Source organism: Panthera pardus, unplaced genomic scaffold (assembly GCF_024362965.1).
Source record: "Panthera pardus isolate Hobbes unplaced genomic scaffold, ASM2436296v1 HiC_scaffold_24, whole genome shotgun sequence".
NCBI lineage: Eukaryota > Metazoa > Chordata > Mammalia > Carnivora > Felidae > Panthera > Panthera pardus.
Window position 1 is genome coordinate 57,861,914 of NW_026526810.1, and position 18,768 is coordinate 57,880,681.

Below are 18,768 nucleotides of genomic sequence, written 5' to 3' on the forward strand. Positions count from 1 at the left end.
TTGCCTTTTTCCTACTTTGCATTTATACAACTTCTTTCATTCAGAGATATTCTAAGAATACTACATAAAGAACAAGGGCTTGCACAGCCCAACTGCAGCCAGAAAGAAAATGGAGAGTCTTCATTATTTTTTAAAAACATACAAACTAATGTCCATGTGTTGAATGCCAGTTGAGTTGTATAATTCCTAAGGCATATTATTTTCGTCTCTAATCCTATTTAAGCCATAGTGGTTATTGTAGTTTCATAACTAAATAAATACATGAAATAATTAAATACAACTATGTAAAGAAAGTCATTCTCAAAATCAAAACAATGAATGTGTTAAACTGGATAAAGATGAATTGGTTTTTACAAAAGGTAATTGCTGTGCATTTAAGTGTGGATGAGACAACTATAAAACATTAGAAACAGAATTTGTAAAAGTCTAGAATAGAAATTTATTTACATTTCTTTTACAAGTGTTTTTGTACCACTTAAAGGTACTGAAACTCAAAAATGTGAACAATACAGTATGGGTTAGAGGAACTTAGGCATATATGTCTGTAACTTTCTATGTATGATTCTTCTCCTAAAATGTTTTCTTTTAATTGATTGCTTCCTGGCCCTAATTCGGTTTCATAAGATGGCTTCTACTGTAGTCAAATGCTCAGGCATTAGAATTAGTGCAAGCTCCAACATTTAATGCATGTGGGGCTTGAGCAAGTTATTTAACCTCTCTGAGTCTTAATGTCTAAATCTGTTAAAGAATAATAGTCGGGGGTGCCTGGGTGGCTCACTTGGTTAAGCATCCAACTTTGGTCTCACGGTTTGTGAGTTCAAGCCCTGAGTCAGGCTCTGTGCTGACAGCTCAGAGCCTGGAGCCTGCTTAGGATTCTGTCTCTCCCTCTCTCTGCCCCCTCCCCAGCTTGCACTCTGTCTCTCTCTGTCTCTCAAGAATGAATAAATGTTACAAGAAATTTAAAAAAGAATAATAGTTGGATCAACCTTATAAAGTTGGGCAAGAAACAACTGGATCCTTACTGAGAAAACAGTGAACAGAGTGCCAGGAATTGGTAAATACTCAATAAATGCTAGCTGGTATGTAATGGTTTGTGGAGAAGGCTGTGAATCTGTATTCACTGCTGTCTAACAATTTAAATTTTTCCTCACAACTTTCACATATTTTTTTTAAATAAAGGGCTACCTATAGAAAGCAAATTTAATATTATCTTAGTGTTATTAGTATTCCAACTATGAGATGTTGAACCTTTCTGCTTTTAAAATTAAGAACAGAAAAAAATTAAGAGCAGAAAAATATGAAAAATACAATCTGTGAATAAAACCTATTCTAAATATGTGCTGTGTTTCTGTATCCAAATTTATAGTTATGTGAAAAAATTATAAGATACGTATCACTGTGTATATGAATGGATGGCAAAATGAAGCTGAAGTTAGGAAAAAAATTGTAAAATCCACCTTTTTTATGACTTCTTCTGAATGTAAACAAAATCTTCAAGGGTTACTGAAGTCACAAAACTATGCCTGTATCCTCTATCCTTTATAATTTAAACATACTTTAAAATGCAGATGCTTTATTCTTTTTTCAAAAACAACATGAGATGATAAGTTCTAATATATATGGTATGTGATTTATTTTGGAGAACAAGTTTCAAAAAGTATAAGCCATTTTTTAGTTACCCAGGGTACCCTAATTACAAAATAGTACCTACTTATAAAATGTATGGTTTACTATAACCACCTCCTTTTTAAAAGTGTGGAATTTCTAATCCAGTTTCAAATATCAATGATGATGCCTTTTCTAGATTGACCAATAACAGTGTTTACACAATTCAGGTGACAACTCTTAACACCTGTAGCCATGTTTTTAGATATGGCTTTTTCAGAAGAAAAATTGAGTCCTAGAAGTTAACAGAAAGAGTTTCTTGAATTCTAAACTTAGTCTTTCTAGGGGCACCTGGGTGGCTCAGTGGGTTAAACATCTGACTTCAGCTCAGGTCATGATCTTGTGGTTCTGAGTTCAAGCCTTACATCCACCTCTGTGCTGAGAGCTCAGAACCTGGAGCCTGCTTCAGATTCTGTGTCTCCCTCTCTCTCTGCCCCTCTGCATCTCATACTCTGTCTCTCAAAAATGATTAAATGTTAAAAAAAATTTTTTTTAATAAATAAACTTAGTCTTTCTTTTGTATATTACTTTAAATGATTTTTAATTTTTATAGTAAAAAGGAATCTGCAATGCCAAAACTGTTATTAAATTTGTGGTTTAGAATCAAGAAGATGAATGTCATCTCTCTTGTATTTGGTAATGTAATTTATTCTTGCTAGTCTTTGCTCAGTATATGCTAAGGCAATTTTCCTATTGACATCATCCTCCACTATGTGATAAGAAACTAGTATGTTCCTTATGTCAAATAGATAATCCTAAATTTAGGCCACCTATGGATTCTTAGGAGTATAGGTCTTATAATAAGTTAGCCAGTAAAACTTCCTGATACCACTGATTCTAACATTTTAATTTAATACTATAATGTCATAAAAGAATAAAAATCTTCTTTTATAGTAGCTTTGTTGAAAAATAAAAAGCCAGCTTCACTGTAGCTGATCTGAATTTTTCACATTGCACAATGTTGATTAAATACTACAAACTGCAGTAAATAATACTTTCCATTTCTCGAATTATATTAAAAAATTTTGTTTTTGGAAGTATATCGAACAATTGCAAAAATATAGCATTTTTATCCTCTTTATTCTCTCTTCTCCAAGCACAACAGAGACAGAAGAAAGTTTGGTAATGAAAAATTATTTTCTCTAGTTAAACATCAAGATTATTCAACTCAATAGATTGATTTTCTTGGCCAAAATTAATAATAACTATGATAATAACCTTGAAAAATAGCATACAAACTTTTTTTTTCTATGAGCTCTATTAAACTGGGAAAGTACAAAGATATCCTCATCCATCATTTCTGATTTGAAAGGCTGGTTTAAAGAAAGGAAAAATTGAGAAAGGAACTTTGTTTATTATTACTTTAGAAATAGTATAGATCAATCTTTAAAACAAAAACTATTCTATATGACTTTGAGACATAAATTTCTAAAAAGTTTGGTCAAGAAATTCTTTTTCAGAAATACCTACTTCCAAATACCTACTTGGTGAATACATATATTCCTTTGTAAACCATTGTAAACTTCAATGAATTTCCCTCCCATGATGTCACAGAAAAGCTTAGTATACTTGTCAAATTGGGTTTGGAAGGTGGACTTCAGATCCCGTCACCACTACCATTATATTATCATATCATATAATTGAACCGTGCTTTCTAGTTTTAAAATTTCTGTACCTAGAATGAATGTATCCTCTGTTTGTCAAGATAGTCCTGCATGTTATCTCAGTATATTTATCAGTATGTCCCTCCTTCAGTCTCAAAGTGTCCTGGTTTACATGATTAAAAAAATATAACCATCCTAATTTTAACCCGCGTTAGGTTATGTGGCCATTCTCTGAAAACACTCTTTTGTAACAGATAAGAAAACGGAAGAAAAGGTGACTCCCTCTCAAGTTACTGAACTTAAACTAGGTCTTTTGGCTCCTTTTTCAGGACTTTACCTAGTCCTCGATGCTTCAGGGTGAAATCAGGCAGGTATGCTTCTCTGCTGACACCTTATAGCATATTCAAAATACATTTATTTTTTTATGGAGTATGGATTAGATAATGCCTCACGATTCTAATTTGTTCTGATTAGTTGGTGTTTGTGGTGTGTGTGTGTGATTGGTCACACTCTTAAGGGCCAAAGGGAATCTGCTAACAGCCCACACTACCCACACTTCTGATGGGGACCACACCTGAAATAATTCTACATGACCTCCTAATTCCACGGTATTTCAGAACAGACCCTAGAACTGCTAGGAAGCTGCTCCAACCACTGAGCTCCTAAGGGCCTGATTTCTGGATGTAGCCAATAGGAACTATATTAATCTTGTCTGTACTTCCAGTTGATGACATATACTGTCACACTGGAAAGTTTCAAGTACAGAGCAAGGTCACAGAGTAGTTTCTCTGTGTGCACAATTTATCCACTGAAAGCTTTGTAAGCACAGGATCTTGCCCCCCTCTGAAGAGGAAAAAGCAGATTTCTGTCTTAGAAATTTGAGTGTTTACTAACATGGTTTAAACAATTTCAGGATAAAGGCAAATGTTAAGCAATAATTCAATCATTTTGAATTTGCCTAAGAGGACATATTTTTAGAAATGTGCTAAATTTTAGCATTGATGTGATTTCATAATTAAGAATAATTTCAAAAGTAATGCCACAGCTTAAAAGAAGAAAGAGAACAAAAATAATTTATAATGAAACAAGTAGATGCATTTAAAAAGAAGAAAGCATTTAATTACATCTTAGTATATTTGCAGTGATTCATGATGGCTATTTACATCAAATGATTTTTTAAATATTAAATATTAAATCCATTTAAATGCAATAAGTTGTATGGAGAATTTTCATCTTTATTTCAGAGTCATGCTACTTTAAAATTCGTCATTAGAGTTAATAAGAAATTATATTGGAACTACTCTGTCCATTTAAATGAAGCATAAATCAATTATTGAAGCAAGGAATTTTTTCATCATTGTAATGATTATCGGAATAAATTTAGTTCTTCAATGCTGCCTAATGATATCTCCAATAACAAAAAAATTGCATAGACTTAATTTTACTAGGCACTCTTTAAATGTGCTTATAATGTCTTTTTTTTCCAGACAAAAATATTTTTGAAAATTCTCATGCAGCATCGGAATGCTCTAAATGCCAGATTCAGTTATCCTCAATACCCTGGAAACCAAAATTAGATTCAGAATCAATATACTGTACTATCCATTTAACATCTAGTACACCAAACACTAACAACATTTATGAAAGAGTAACAGACTCAAAAAGCTTAAGCTAGTAAAAGCAATCAATATAGCAAAGCAGTATTATAGAAAGGGGAATTTTGTGTGTCCATGACTTCGTCAGATGGGGCCCACAGAAGCTAGTTTGCTTTTAGAAGAACATCCCTTGAAATTTCTTTTGGAATTTACACGACAGTCTCTTTAGTCAGGCAGGAGACAGCAACACTTGCCTGTGGCACCCTGCGCTTTGAACTTCTCACTTTTTGTGGAGAAGAAAATAGGGAAAAATCTAAAATCATTGTTTGGTAGCCTTGATGACTGCATCCTGGTATGAGTTAATAGAATATAATTTGTTGTTGTTATTACTGTTATAAAGTGCATACTGTGTGCCAGGAATTTGGGGAGTACTTCAAACACATCATTTCTTTCAGTCCTCATAATACTCGTCCTCATTTTCCTAATAAGGAAGTAGATAACAAGTTACGCTGCTGGGAGGTGGCCAAGTTGGACCTCTACCAAGTCTAGCTAATGACATAGGTGGTCCCCCTAATTGTATACAGGTGTGCTTTAGTGTGATCTGCAGCATGCCCAGGGACTAAAGCCTCTTTGAATCAACCAGAAAATAAATGAAGTGATGATATTTGTCATTACTCCCATCACAGACACACACACACACACACATACACACTAGATTAATTCATAGAAATGTGACCCTAAAAAGTTTTGAATATTGATCCATACATATAGATTTTAAAATACAGACCAAAAAAATGATGGTTTGTCAAATATCTTCACATGGTCTGTGATCTCTAGTCCAGGAAATGCCAGATAATACAAATGTTCTTGGTAGAGCTGGCCATCAGAAGGTCACATGGTCACTTCAGTGGCTAATCCATTGCACTTCATGTATGTCTGTATTCCCTCCCCCTGAGATTGAAGTAATCCCAGGATGAGCACTGTGTGTTGTATGAAAACCAATTTGACAATAAATTATATTTTAAAAAAATGAAGTAATCCCAAACAATGTTGTCTTGATAGCTTGAGGTAGTTAATCACTTCTGAAGCAAGTTACTGAGAGTAGCTCATATGCTAATGTTTGAAAATGATAGAGAGAGATGGATGGGTGAGTGGATGGATGGATGGATGAATGGATGTTTAGATAGATTAGATAGATAGATAGATAGATAGATAGATAGATAGATAGATAGAAAGATGATGATAGAAGTTTGCAAATAGCAGATGTAAAACCAATGAATTACTGAAGTAGTGATTAGTAAAAATTAATCATTTACACACCAAAATGATGGTTTGCAAAACGGAGCACTCAAACCAAAATATGCAATGATGTTCAGGAGTATATTGTTATGGTAGGGAAAAGGTAGGATAAAATAGGCAGAGAGGGAAAGGTTAGGACCTGAGGTTTCTGGGTGGGGAAAAACACATATTTTGGAAAAATGCTGGGAGTGTTGACTATAGCAAACCCCCTTGGGGGTAAGGTTCCTCTTAAGAATGTAACAGATACCTCCTACTCCCTCTCAGGAGCCCCTCAGGAATTTGACAATTAAAATACCTAACTAAAAAAAGTAAACCATAAAATTTATGTCATACGAGGGACAGTATGACCAGTCTGACTTCTCACACAGTGGAGTCAAGCCAATCAGGTATGATGACCTAGCACCTAGAGTTATCCAGCCAGTAAGTGTAGAACCTAAGAAGGAACAAGGGGAGGGAAAGGCGTGCTGGCCAGAACCTTATAAAACAAGGACACTTGCCTATAGTCGTGGGTATTCACTTTCAAATGGCCCCTCTTTGTAAAGAGAGCTTTCATACTATTCTTACTGTCTAACCTTATACCCTAATAAACTTTGCCTGCTGCTCATTTTAATTTGTGTCCACCTCTTCATTCTTCCAAGTAACAAGAAAAAGAACCCTGGATATTAGGGTAAAAAAATCCTACAACATTGTCACAAAGCCACTTGTATGGCAAGGAAGCAATGACTGTTTATTCTTTACAGTGATTTGTTATTATATCAGAGTTTCCTTAAATGATAGGGAATTTATCAGTGGTTATCTCATATCAACCTTGGAAAAAAGTTTAAGTTTTGTGTATGATTTTCAGAGGCATAAGCAAGAAATAACACAGGTCAAGCTGGCCTTGAAAAATAAACTAGATTAAGCTTTGTATGATTAAACTGGTTTTGTCTATTCAGGGAATATTCAAGCCTGCTCGCCATTTGTTCTGAATTTAATGATAGATGATGATTGATTGATTGATTGATAGATGATAGATAGATAATAGAGTTTAATTTCCCACTTAAAAATACAACCTTAGGGCACCTGGGTGGCTCAGTCAGTTAAGCGTCCGACTTTGGCTCTGGTCATGATCTCATACATAGTTCAAGAGTTTGAGCCCCGCCATCAGGCTCCATGCTGACAGTGCAGAGCCTGCTTGGGATTCTCTCTCTCTCCCACCCCCATGCACACTCTGTCTTGCTCTCTCTGTCTCTCAAAAATAAATAAACTTAAAAAAGAAATGTTTAAAAAATATAACTTTCATGCAGATAATGCTTTCTTGAACATGAGAAAACAGTGGTAGAGTTTCACCTAACCTTTGGGGAATTTGCTTATTGGGAGTGTGTCACTAATATTAATGTTGTCTTATGTGTGTTTTCTGCATCAGGAGAAAGGTTTACCACAGCTGCTCGAGGAAGATGGACCCAAAATAAGAAATTTTCTACTTGGATTTGGGGAACCAGTAAATTCATTCAGGTATGATCAAGAACAAACCAATCAAAATAAGAGATGAAGGTAGGAATATTATATGTATATTTATTCAATATATTATTCATTATGTTATATTGTCTAGAAATGTCATGATTTAGATTTAAATTTACTCCTTTATTGACCTCCACCTGCAAAGACTAAGGAAATCCAATTTAAGAATACATGATAATCTATATGAATATATTTATAGTCACAGAAATAAATCTGGATAACCTCAAAGATATTATATAATATAGGATTCAGTTAATATTTTTTCCTTATTTTGCTAACAACTGTTAGTAGGTACCTGATCACACATTCACTAACAAAATTCTATAGAGATGTGCTTATATATAGTAACACTTAGTGATTATTTTCTAGATGCATCACACTTTACTCAGCTGTCAATGTGTTACATGAAAAAAAATGAAATTTAAAAAGAAACTAAGAGAACATAAAAATACCGATGTAAACATTTGTTGCCATACTCATTTTTCCATTTTGAATCTGGCAAAGCAAGTCAATCCTAGTACCCTGAGACAGGAAATCAGACATCTGGACACTGTGACAAGCGTCAGGTCTGAATCGAACCAAGCCTGGCTCAGCCACTCATTAGCTGGGTGGCCTTTAGCAATTCTCTTGATTTTTCTGGGTCTCTATCATCTGTGCAACAAAGGGGTTTAACGAATATACTTGTAGTTCTAAAATTATCAATAAGGACTTTACATTTTAAATTGAATATTGAAACACTATTTAGGAAGTATTTGAATGATTATTTCTAAAACTTTGTTTGATAGTTTCCTTCTCTTCCATTTTTTTCACCTGAGACCAAATTCTTTCCTCTTGATAAAGACTACAGAAAGTACTATATTAAATAATATGGTTGTATTTTGCAACACAGTAATTTGGCAAAAAAAAGTTACCATCACCATGAGCATTGCACAGAGAAAAAAAACTGAGGCTTAGTGCTCCTGGCATTCCTGGAATTAAGAAGTTTTGTAGATATAGTCTGAGAATTAAGATTTTACTGCCTTCTCCACTTGAGCCCTGTAAAAACATGATTTCTTTCCATTGGTTATTCATGTCTGTCTTCCTTACTAGATCATGAACACTGGAAGGCTCATTTTTGTTTCACCCAGCACTTATATCAATGCCTGAGGCATCATAATTATTGTGAATAAAGTTTGTGATACTTGGATATTGTTTGTGATATTCAAAAAAATCAGTAGTCCCCTGTGGCCTGCAGACCTCTCATGTCTTAAGTTCAGTGCTACTCAGCAGTTGTTCACTTATGACTTTGGATGGGCAGTAGGGTGACCAGTAGGGAAAATGGTAGATGAGGAGGCTCAAAATTGTAAAGTGTTGTGCTTTTATAATCTTTCATAGTGATTAATCTCTTTCCCTAATTCACTGAGTTGGCAAATGTGTTAGATGCCATTAAGCCAAACTTCTACCAATACAAGAGTCCCTTCTCTTGTTTTCCTGACAATTTCTTTTCAGCAAAGAGAATATTATATATCTAGTGGCAACAGATTGTTAAAGTTCCTTCGGGTTTTTTTTTAAGCAGTTTCTCCTTACAGTAAGCTTACTTGCTGTCCTAGTTCTACTGTCTACACTTTGTTTTTTCTGTGTGCCATTGGCTGCATGAAGTGGATGATGAACGTTGATTGGCTCCTATCCCATGCTTTGAGAACCCTGATAGTTTTGGGTGGAGTATTAGGAATGGTGGGAGACAGGAGAGTAATTAGAAATTCATAAACATATATATCAGCAACCTTAAAAGGCATATTTTAAAAATTCATTATGATATAGTAGAATAACTATGGCTACTGATTTTAGAAGTCCTTCAATAAGAATTGCCTTCCCCTCCCAAATATAAGGAACGTCAGCTGGACGTGGATTCAGAATTTTGATTCTGTTGCTTACTGACTGGGTAATTGTTTGGCAACTTAACCAATCTGAACTTAACAAACTAATGTATATTGAAATAGTAGTGTATTATCTGGCACAGTATAGATTTCCTTCCTTACCAATTTTAGTATATGTGCTGCCGAAGCGAGCACCCTTCCTTACCAATTGAAGGACTGTCAACTTTTAACGTCTTCCCAGAAACCTTTCCAAACTTATAACATCAGTAGTTCATCTTTAGGAAACTAAAACCAACTAAAGCCATCTAAAACAAATATCTAAATCTTTCATACAGATTTTTAAAGTGCTGTTTGTATCAACCACGCACAGGTGGCTAAGAGTATTTGTTATCTACAGATCACATCATAACACAAATGGAAGCATAACAATTGTTTTCTTCAATCAGGCCTTGTATTTTGCTTCTAACACTTCTAGAAGTGTTTCTCTTCTGTGAATATTGCCCACTGTTTATCTAAACTTTGCTTCAGATTTTGTATCTTTCCATACTTTGATAACCCTGGTAAAAACCACATTTGTGAAGTATGCCACTTACCAGTTAGTCATACTTGTATGTATTTGGTCTCTAAATTTAGTCTCTTAAATTCTCAAATGCTTTCCTAGTTTTTGTCCATATTATCAAAGCTAGTTATACTATATAGATCATCTCTACTATGAACACTAACCAAAAGATTTGTCTGGTAAGATTCACTCTGATAAAAATAATAAATTGTAATACGTAATAACATGAAAATATGCTTTGAAAAAGCTTAAAGTATGACAGGCTGGGAAGCTTTCACACTTGTGGCTCAATTACCTGGCATCGTGGGGACAGGACGTTATGGCACACTTAACATTTCAGTTATCAGAAGATGAAACAATGTACATGGACACATCACCTTACAACTTGGGGACACTGCTGATAAGAATAGGATTTGTGTACCAGGAAATTTCACCATAAACCATCGGATTCTAGTTGATTTCTTGGTTATGATAATCAAGAAACATAGTACTTTACCAACAGTGAAACCCATACTTCAGCATCTATATATTTTGAGAGAGATCTCACAAGAACGTAGTAAACATAGAGCTAGACATATAATAGTCACAGATATGTGCTGCTTCCCTTTTCTACTCTTCCTCCTACTCATGGTCGTGATTGTAATTATTATTCAACCTCGCCTATGCCTGTAATCCCCATTCTCTTGGCTAGGAACCCAGTCCACATAGCAATTACACCCATGCCTGATAATAATTGTGTCCAGCAAAGAGCATGTGTATTGCTTGTTCCCGTGGAGTATTTGTCCTTGGCTGTAAACAGAGGAAGCCTCAAAGACTAAGCTGTCAAAAGACCATCCAGGTGTGTAGTGAAAAAAAGAATAAGAATTCCCTTTAGTGATATCCACAGACAAGTAGAAGGGAATATAAAGGATACACATGAAAGAAATACACTGTACTTGGAAGCATGTGATTTTTTGCATGTCTGCCATTCCTATTACCATCTTGTATGGTAGTTTTAAATAACTATAATTTTTATAAAAGCATTCTCAGAGACATCCTCATGGGAAATGCTTTTTGTTTTTCATAGTCAAATAGGAGTCATTTTTTTTCTTCCAAGGAACTCAACCATTCATTGTCTTGGTAATACCCAGATATATGATAAATGTCTTTGGGCCCATTGCACAGGTGGACAAAGTAAAGTGTGAGAACTATGTTAGGCTCAGGGATGAGGCTAGTTATTGAAATTCACTTTCATAATTCCCTAGTTTATGAAATAAGTCTTTGGGCCAAGACTTCTTTGATGTGGCATATATCGTATCGCACTGTTTTGACAGGAAAGGAAACATATCTAAATTAAATCACTGCCCCAGTCAAATCCAGTAGAAATGCTTTGTCAGCAGTGACAAAGTTTTGTATTTGATTTTTTACAGCATCACAGAATTTTGAGCTAAAAGGGACCACTGAGATAATGTATCCATCTTTTCATTTTCTAAATGAGGAAAACGGTTCCTAAAGATGTGATACAAATTACCCAAAGCGATACAGTTAATCCATGTCAGGGCTGGGACAAGTGCCAAGTGTCCTTACTCCAAGGTCACTGTTTGTCCCCCTACCTTTTTGTCCTATATATTCCTAAGGAATTCTTAGAATTAAAAGTAAATTGAGATCCTGAAAGATCCCAATAGATCCTTTTATCCAGTAATCAATCTCCTTGTTATCTCCTCAATGGAACACTCTTTTTCATACTCTGTTTCTATATTTGCTTTTGCCTGGAAATGTCCTCCCTTCCTTCTGCTTCTGGAAAAGCCCCTTCATTCTCCTAAGACTCACCTAAAATACTACTTTTGGTGTGACACCTTCCCCAGGTCCACCAGTCATCTTGTTTTCTCACTGTGGTCTCTTGTAACATCTTGCAGTGTATTAAGTGACTGGTTTGTGAGCCTGTTTCCCCCATTAGACCATGAGCTTAGATAATAAGGACCACGTCCAAGTGACTTAAAATTTTTTAGGTTGTCAATAAAGGAATCTATTTGAAATAACATCAGCAAAGAGACTTTTTGTTTTGTTTTGTTTTGTTTTGTTTTGTTTTGTTTTGTTTTAAGTGCCTGGGCATAGCTCCCACTATATAAGGAATGGATGCAGCCCATTTTCAGGAATGAGTTGAATGCAGGACTGGAACATCATAAGGAACCAAGAGGTCCTGTTTTTTTTGTTTTTTTTTTTACCTCTTGTTTCTGCTTCTCTGTGCATCTGCTTCATTCTTTGCTGATACCATAGACTAACTCTATTTCCCAGTTCACAGAATTAGAAATGGACATTACTGATAACTCTCCAGTTAACATCACCTCCACTCAAGAATAAGCCACATCGATTTAGAATTTCCTTGTCTCAAACGCAGTTCCCAGGAAAGACAGATGCCCACTCCTCTACCAATCAACTGTGACCAGGGGACAGACCTGTCATATCAACATGGTGCTCTGACTATAAGGGCATGGCAGAGAAAGAAGTCTCCAGAAAGGGGAACTGAGCAAACTAAGCAGACAGAACTGGAATTCTACTACAATATCTTATTCATTGTTTGGTCTTCCTTTAAGCAACACACATCTTAGCCACCACACTGATAAACTTAGTTCTTGGAACTGTAAGAGACAAAATATTTTGAATGAATCAATTTAAAGTATTTTATAGAAACCTATAGTTCTATACATAAGTAAATTGAGAGCCAGAGAGAATGAGTGACTCCTTCAATGACACATGAATGGTTAGTGATCAAAAGAGAATCTAGATTTCTGGAATATTAGCCTTAGGCTCTTATTTAAACATTTATTCATTATTTATGTTGTACCAGTTAATTTGCCAAGTGCCTTACTAACATTATCTCAATTAATCTTCACAAAAACAGTATGGTGATTATTATTTTTTTTTTAAACTTTATTTATTTTTTTGAGAGAGAGCCTGAGCTTGAGTGGGGGAGGGGCAGAGAGAGAGGGGACAGAGGATCTGAAGGGAGCTCTGTGCTGTCAGCAGCGAGCCCAACATGGGGCTGGAACCCAAAAACCATAAGATCATGAGCTGAGCCCAAGTCAGACACTCACCCAATTGAGCCACCCAGGCACCCCTGCTAAGTACTATTATTATGCAAGAAGGAATCTATGACTTAGAGAAATCAAGTAACTTCAGTGGATCAAAGCCAGGAGTGAAAGCCAGGTCTGCCTTACTAGAAATCTCCAAACCAGCATTGCCCATTAAATAAAATGTGAGCTACATATATTACTTTCAATTTTCTAGTAGCCACACTTTAAAAGTGCAAAAAAGAAACAGGTGAATATTTAATTCTCCTGATACCTGTTATTTACTTCAGTATATCTAAAATATTATTTTAACACTCATTCATTATTAAAAATTATATCACATCCATTCTTTGAACTAAGTCATTGCTTATAGCACATCTCATTTTATTTATATATTTTTGAATATTTATTTTTGAGAGACAGAGCACGATGGGGGATGGGCAGAGAGAGAGGGAAACACAGAATCTGAAGCAGGCTCCAGGCTCCGAGCTGTCAGCACAGAGCCCGTCACAGGGCTCCATCTCACAAACCATGAGTTCATGACCTGAGCTGAAGTCATACGCTTAACCAACTGAGCCACCCGGCTGCCTCAGCACATTTCATTTTAAACTTGCTACATTTCAACTGCTCAGTAGTAGCACAGCTGGCTAGTAGTTACCATATTGGAGAGTGGAGTTTTAAATGATTATGCTTAGGTACCCATCAGAACTAACTAAACTACATGAATTATGATGTGGCATAAGGACAAAGTGTCAATCAATCAGCCTTTATTACATCTAGTCCTCCCCTGATATCATATCAATACTACAATTCCTGGTCCAAGGCAGATTACACTGACTTGGAATCTCTTGCCTCTGCCTCCAGATGAGCTACCCGATGAGCTACAGTAGTGTTACTCTGGCCACAGTAGAAAGCCACCTGACAAAAGCTGACCTGGGGCTCACACAGTTCTCCACTCTCATAGCAGAGGGACCCATCCTAAGAAAAGCTACTGTGAAATCTGGGCTTCCCTTTGTGCCACAACAAAAGAAACCAGTTGTCTCAGTTATGCAAGAAATTGAAGAACACAGCTAGTTCAACATTCTTTATTTTTGGTTCTGCTCTCAAAGTGTCCCTTTCACTAGATAACAAGCAATAGGTGTGTTTGACTCATGGTTTTCCAAGTTGGGGTGTTGACCATTAGCAGGAATTCTGTAACCCATTTGGATGAAGGAGGAGGGGTTTAGCATTAAGCATATGCTGAGCACCCATCTCTGCCTCATTTTTCCAGCTGTGGGAGGCAATTAACATCACCAGCTGACAATGCTTGTCCTCTTTTCAACTCCATTTTCAGCAACACAGAAAAGCAACTCTACATAATGAGAAGGAAACAGGAAGATTGTTGGGAAGCCCTCTAATATATGAGAATACATAAGGTGAAACGTGAGGAAGGATAATTATGTGAGCCACATCTATAAGTGATGGAAAATAACCGGTTTATAACCTCCATGAGCTCATAGTTCTGCAGTATCTTATTACTGATAATTTCCAAATAACATATTCATGTAAATCTGCATATTTTATTGATGAGAAAGTCTAAAGAGATTGGTAACTATTCTAGAATTTAAACATTTAAGTACCGCATCTTCTATTGATCTACCTTTTAAAGGGTTTTTATAGATCCCTTCTTCTCCAGATGCCTTACAATATTGAAGCGTTCAGAACAACCCACACTTAAATATGTTAATAAGAAGTAAGATGTGTTAAAATGAATGCATTTATATCACACCCATTTCTAATATCCATAATCTATTTTCTTGTATGTAGAATAGCCCTCACTTGCAAATTCAACGTATTAATCATAAAGACATTTGTTTTTCCATTTTGTTAAGTATTTGTCACATGCTTTTGTCACTGACCACATTACAGAACAAATGAGAAGAATATAAACCAATAGACTCTTTTTGAGGAAATATAATTTAAATTTAAATTCTTCTTGGAGAGACAAGACAAACAAGATGAATTACTGCATGATTCCAGTAATTGCCAGACTATGTAGGAAAGAAGCAAACAGGAAGAACTATGCTAGAGGATTGAATAAAGGGGGCTAGTAAGTCTGAGATGGCTACCTGGGAGGGCTCTAAATAGAATTAAATAGAATTCAATTTAAAACAACATTTTAAAAATACACTTGGGGGTTAAAAGGAAAACCACTGGGTGATGTAAGGGAAGACTGGTTACAAGAGAAGAATGGAGGTTACAAAATAAGGAATTTAAGTTTAGGTGATAAAAACAGAGAAGCAGAGAGGAATAAGAACCTGGAAGACCACTCAAGATACGTGGGCCATAGTAAGCCTTCAATAAATACTTATTATTATTACAATAAATGTGAGAAATGGTGAGGACATTTCACAGGAAATCAATGAATAATATCAACACAGTGGTTGGAATGACTTGAGGATTATTTTAGCTGTAATGTAATAAAAATTGACTAGAGTCTTGGAAACCAGGAAGGATGGAGAAGTGGAAGTGAAAGGATCCATTTGAGGAAAGGCGAAAAGGAATGGGCCAAAATAGAACAACGTTTTGGAGCAACAACTTCTAACTATGAAAAGTTACCACAGGATTGCTGGTAATGTAATAAAAACAAAACAAAACAATAACACCAACAACAAAAAAAACTTAGTTTCTAATGTTGCTAATGTTGCTGTACTAAACAACTTGTGTAATATCTTTGAGTTTTTAAAAAGACAGAATGATATAATCCCCAAATGACATTCTCATTACTGTTGCATTTATGCACATGCAAATCTCATGCCATATTATCAACGTTTTCCTTTTCTTCTATCTTCTTAGAATTCTCTTTCTCCGGAGCCCATGGCCTATTCAGTATATGTTGCACTTTTCAAAGGAACAAACTCTCTGACTAGACATGATTACTGGACATTTTGTACCAAACACACAACTGTATAAATTTCATCTTTAAAGGCAAGGAACTAACTCAAAATTCCTTCTGTGTTTAATGGTAGGAATTTATGAGACCTGAGTATGCCTTTACCTATCAAAGCTGTTTGTATACTGAATCTACTTTTTAATGATGTTCCATTATTTTTGATGTCTATGCCTTGCTTACTGCTCCACTTGCAAATTTCCCCCAAATCTAGTGGCTTACAACAAAAACCAATCATTTATTGAACTCATTCATCTACACGTTGGGCAGGGTACTGTGGGAAGGCTTGTATTTCTCCAGATCAGCTGAGGTGGCTACAGATCAGCTGAGGTGGCTCACCTGAGGGTTTTAGGCATCTGCTTCTGAGTTGGCTCACTCACCTGCCTGGCAAGTTGACATTAGCTGTCAGCTGGAAGCTCAGCCAGAGCTGAGGAAGTGAAGTAGTTCCTCTCCACGTGGAACTGTCCATGCGGGCTTCTCCACGAGTTGCTTGTACTTCATTGCAGCATGGGGACTTATTTCCAAGGATGGGCATTCCACAAGAACCAGGAGGAAATGATCACTTTTAATGATCTAAGTGTGGACGCCACAGAGCACCCTTCTGCCATAGCCAGCAGTCAGTCTAGATTCCAGAGGGTGACTGTAGAGCCCACCTCTCAATGGGAGGGGTTGTTAGTGTCACATCCTAAGAAGAGTTGTGAGGGGTGGGAGAAACAGTTGTGGCCATTTGGGGAAAATACAGATTCAAAATCTGTCCAATTCCAAGTGAACAAAACAAGCTTCTGTTTCACTGCTTTCCCTTGTATTGTTACCCAAATTGCATTGCTCTGGAAGCCAGAATTCCTCCCTGGGACTGTTGTCCTAGGAAAGGGTTAGGGTGCAGAAAGCACTACCACCTAGATGTATCAGAGATAACAGTTATCTCTGGAATCTAAAGCCGTGCACTTTCAGGAGAGCACTTAGTATCTCTATTACAAATTAAAGTACTTCTCACTGATTTGATATTAATGACCTAGCAAATCACAACTCCCATTGCTCCCTCTACACAATTTCTGGAGTAAATCTAGAGAAAAGCAAGGAACACATAACTTGGAAACCAGATTAAAGTTAGCACACACCACCAGGGAACAGACAACAGCATGGTTGCTATTGAACATCATTTGTGAGAGTTGCCTTAAAGGATTGTGTATTCCAAAGGACAGATTGAGGAAAACACTTAATCTTGGTAGAGTCCTGATTCAGATCTAAGAGGCCACGTGCATGGTGGCAGAAACGAGGGCTCTCACACAGATAGATTTAGATTATAATTCAGCTCTGCCACTTAACTGTGTGATCTTGAGTAAATCACTTAATCCCTTTGAGCCTCAGTTCCCTTGTCTGTTAAGCAGGAATAATACCTATCTCACAGGGTTGTGGTAAGGACTGAATGAGATAACGTAAGAAAGCCCTTATATCTGGTATATGGCAAGCCCTAAATAAATGAACTCTCTTCCTCTTTGCTGCTGATTCATTATGCTTCAGAGCACCTAATTTTTCTGAGTTTTAATTATCCCATTTTATAGTGAAGGAATTCAGATGAATTTGACCTCTGTGCCTCAAACCAGCAAATGGATGGCAATGCCAAGAACAATGTAAATATATTACAATCTGAAAGATATTAAGTGCTCTTCAGATGCAAAGGATGCATAAGTACAGGGAAATCCCAGCATCGTATTTTCAAAAAAAAAAAAAAAAAAAAAATCCAATCCCCTCTGCAATTGCAGGCAAATATTAAAAGGAAGATATTGTATTTGTATAAAAGGAATCTCAAAAGAGCACATGGAGAATCTTTACCAGGAAACATGGTTACATGTGGACTTTTCAGTATATAAAATAATTTTGTATATGTATGTATACTATATATACAACTTACTTGAGAAGAATGCTGATGAATATGGCAATTTTGGAGTAATTTTAGAAAATGCTATGTTTGCCTAAAAGCCTAGAGAGAACTTAATTAGATTCAAAGGTGAAATCACCAAGAAAATACCCACTAAGTTTTTTAAGTGTACTATTTTTGCTCTGGCTTTCTATGCCTGGTCTTTTTCTGTATCATTGCTGCAATCCCCATTTATGCAAAAACCAGCAGATAGAGAAAGGCTGGCTTCACACTTGCTTCCTGCCCCGAGCCCAATGGAGGAAGAGTGGTAAGTTTGTAATGTTGGCCAAAACAGCCTGGAGTCACTTGCTGGACTGAATTTAAAACCCTGGCAAATAACGGAAGCTAATTTCAGCTTTAGATGACAGTTCACCGAAACCAAACTCTCTTTGACCAGAATGCCAACTCAAGACACATCCCGATTCTTTGAATGTTCTAGAGAAAAATTCCTCAATATCATTTGAGTGCCCACTATTACCATCTTTTATTCCACCATCATGATACCCTGCTAAATCCTTCTCAACATAGGCCAGCTTTCTGTGGCTTTAACGACTACAGATTTGTGCTTTGTGAGTATTCTAGAACATTCCAGTCTTATTTTAGTCGTTTTCCATTTGAGTCATTTTAAATTGGCAGCTGGCCCAAAGCCATTATCTGCATCATCAGAGTCAGTTAGTATTCTATTAACAATAATTAAGTCCGGGCAAAGAGAAAAGAGAAGTCAACCTAAAGTGAAAGGGACCCAGTTTCCTCATCTATAAAATGTATTTCTGAGGCATTTGGGTGGCTCAGT

General features: G+C 36.1%; 1 long non-coding RNA gene across 1 annotated transcript in view; it reads left to right on the forward strand.

Annotated features, from left to right (window-relative positions):
* LOC109263187 (uncharacterized) overlaps positions 1-7,690 on the forward strand; it is a 342,726-nt gene extending 335,036 nt beyond the window's left edge. Inside the window, exon 4 of the long non-coding RNA XR_002078100.2 lies at positions 7,569-7,690. This is a non-coding gene — a long non-coding RNA (uncharacterized LOC109263187). The remainder of the gene's footprint in view (positions 1-7,568) is intronic.
* The last annotated feature ends 11,078 nt before the right edge of the window (positions 7,691-18,768 follow it).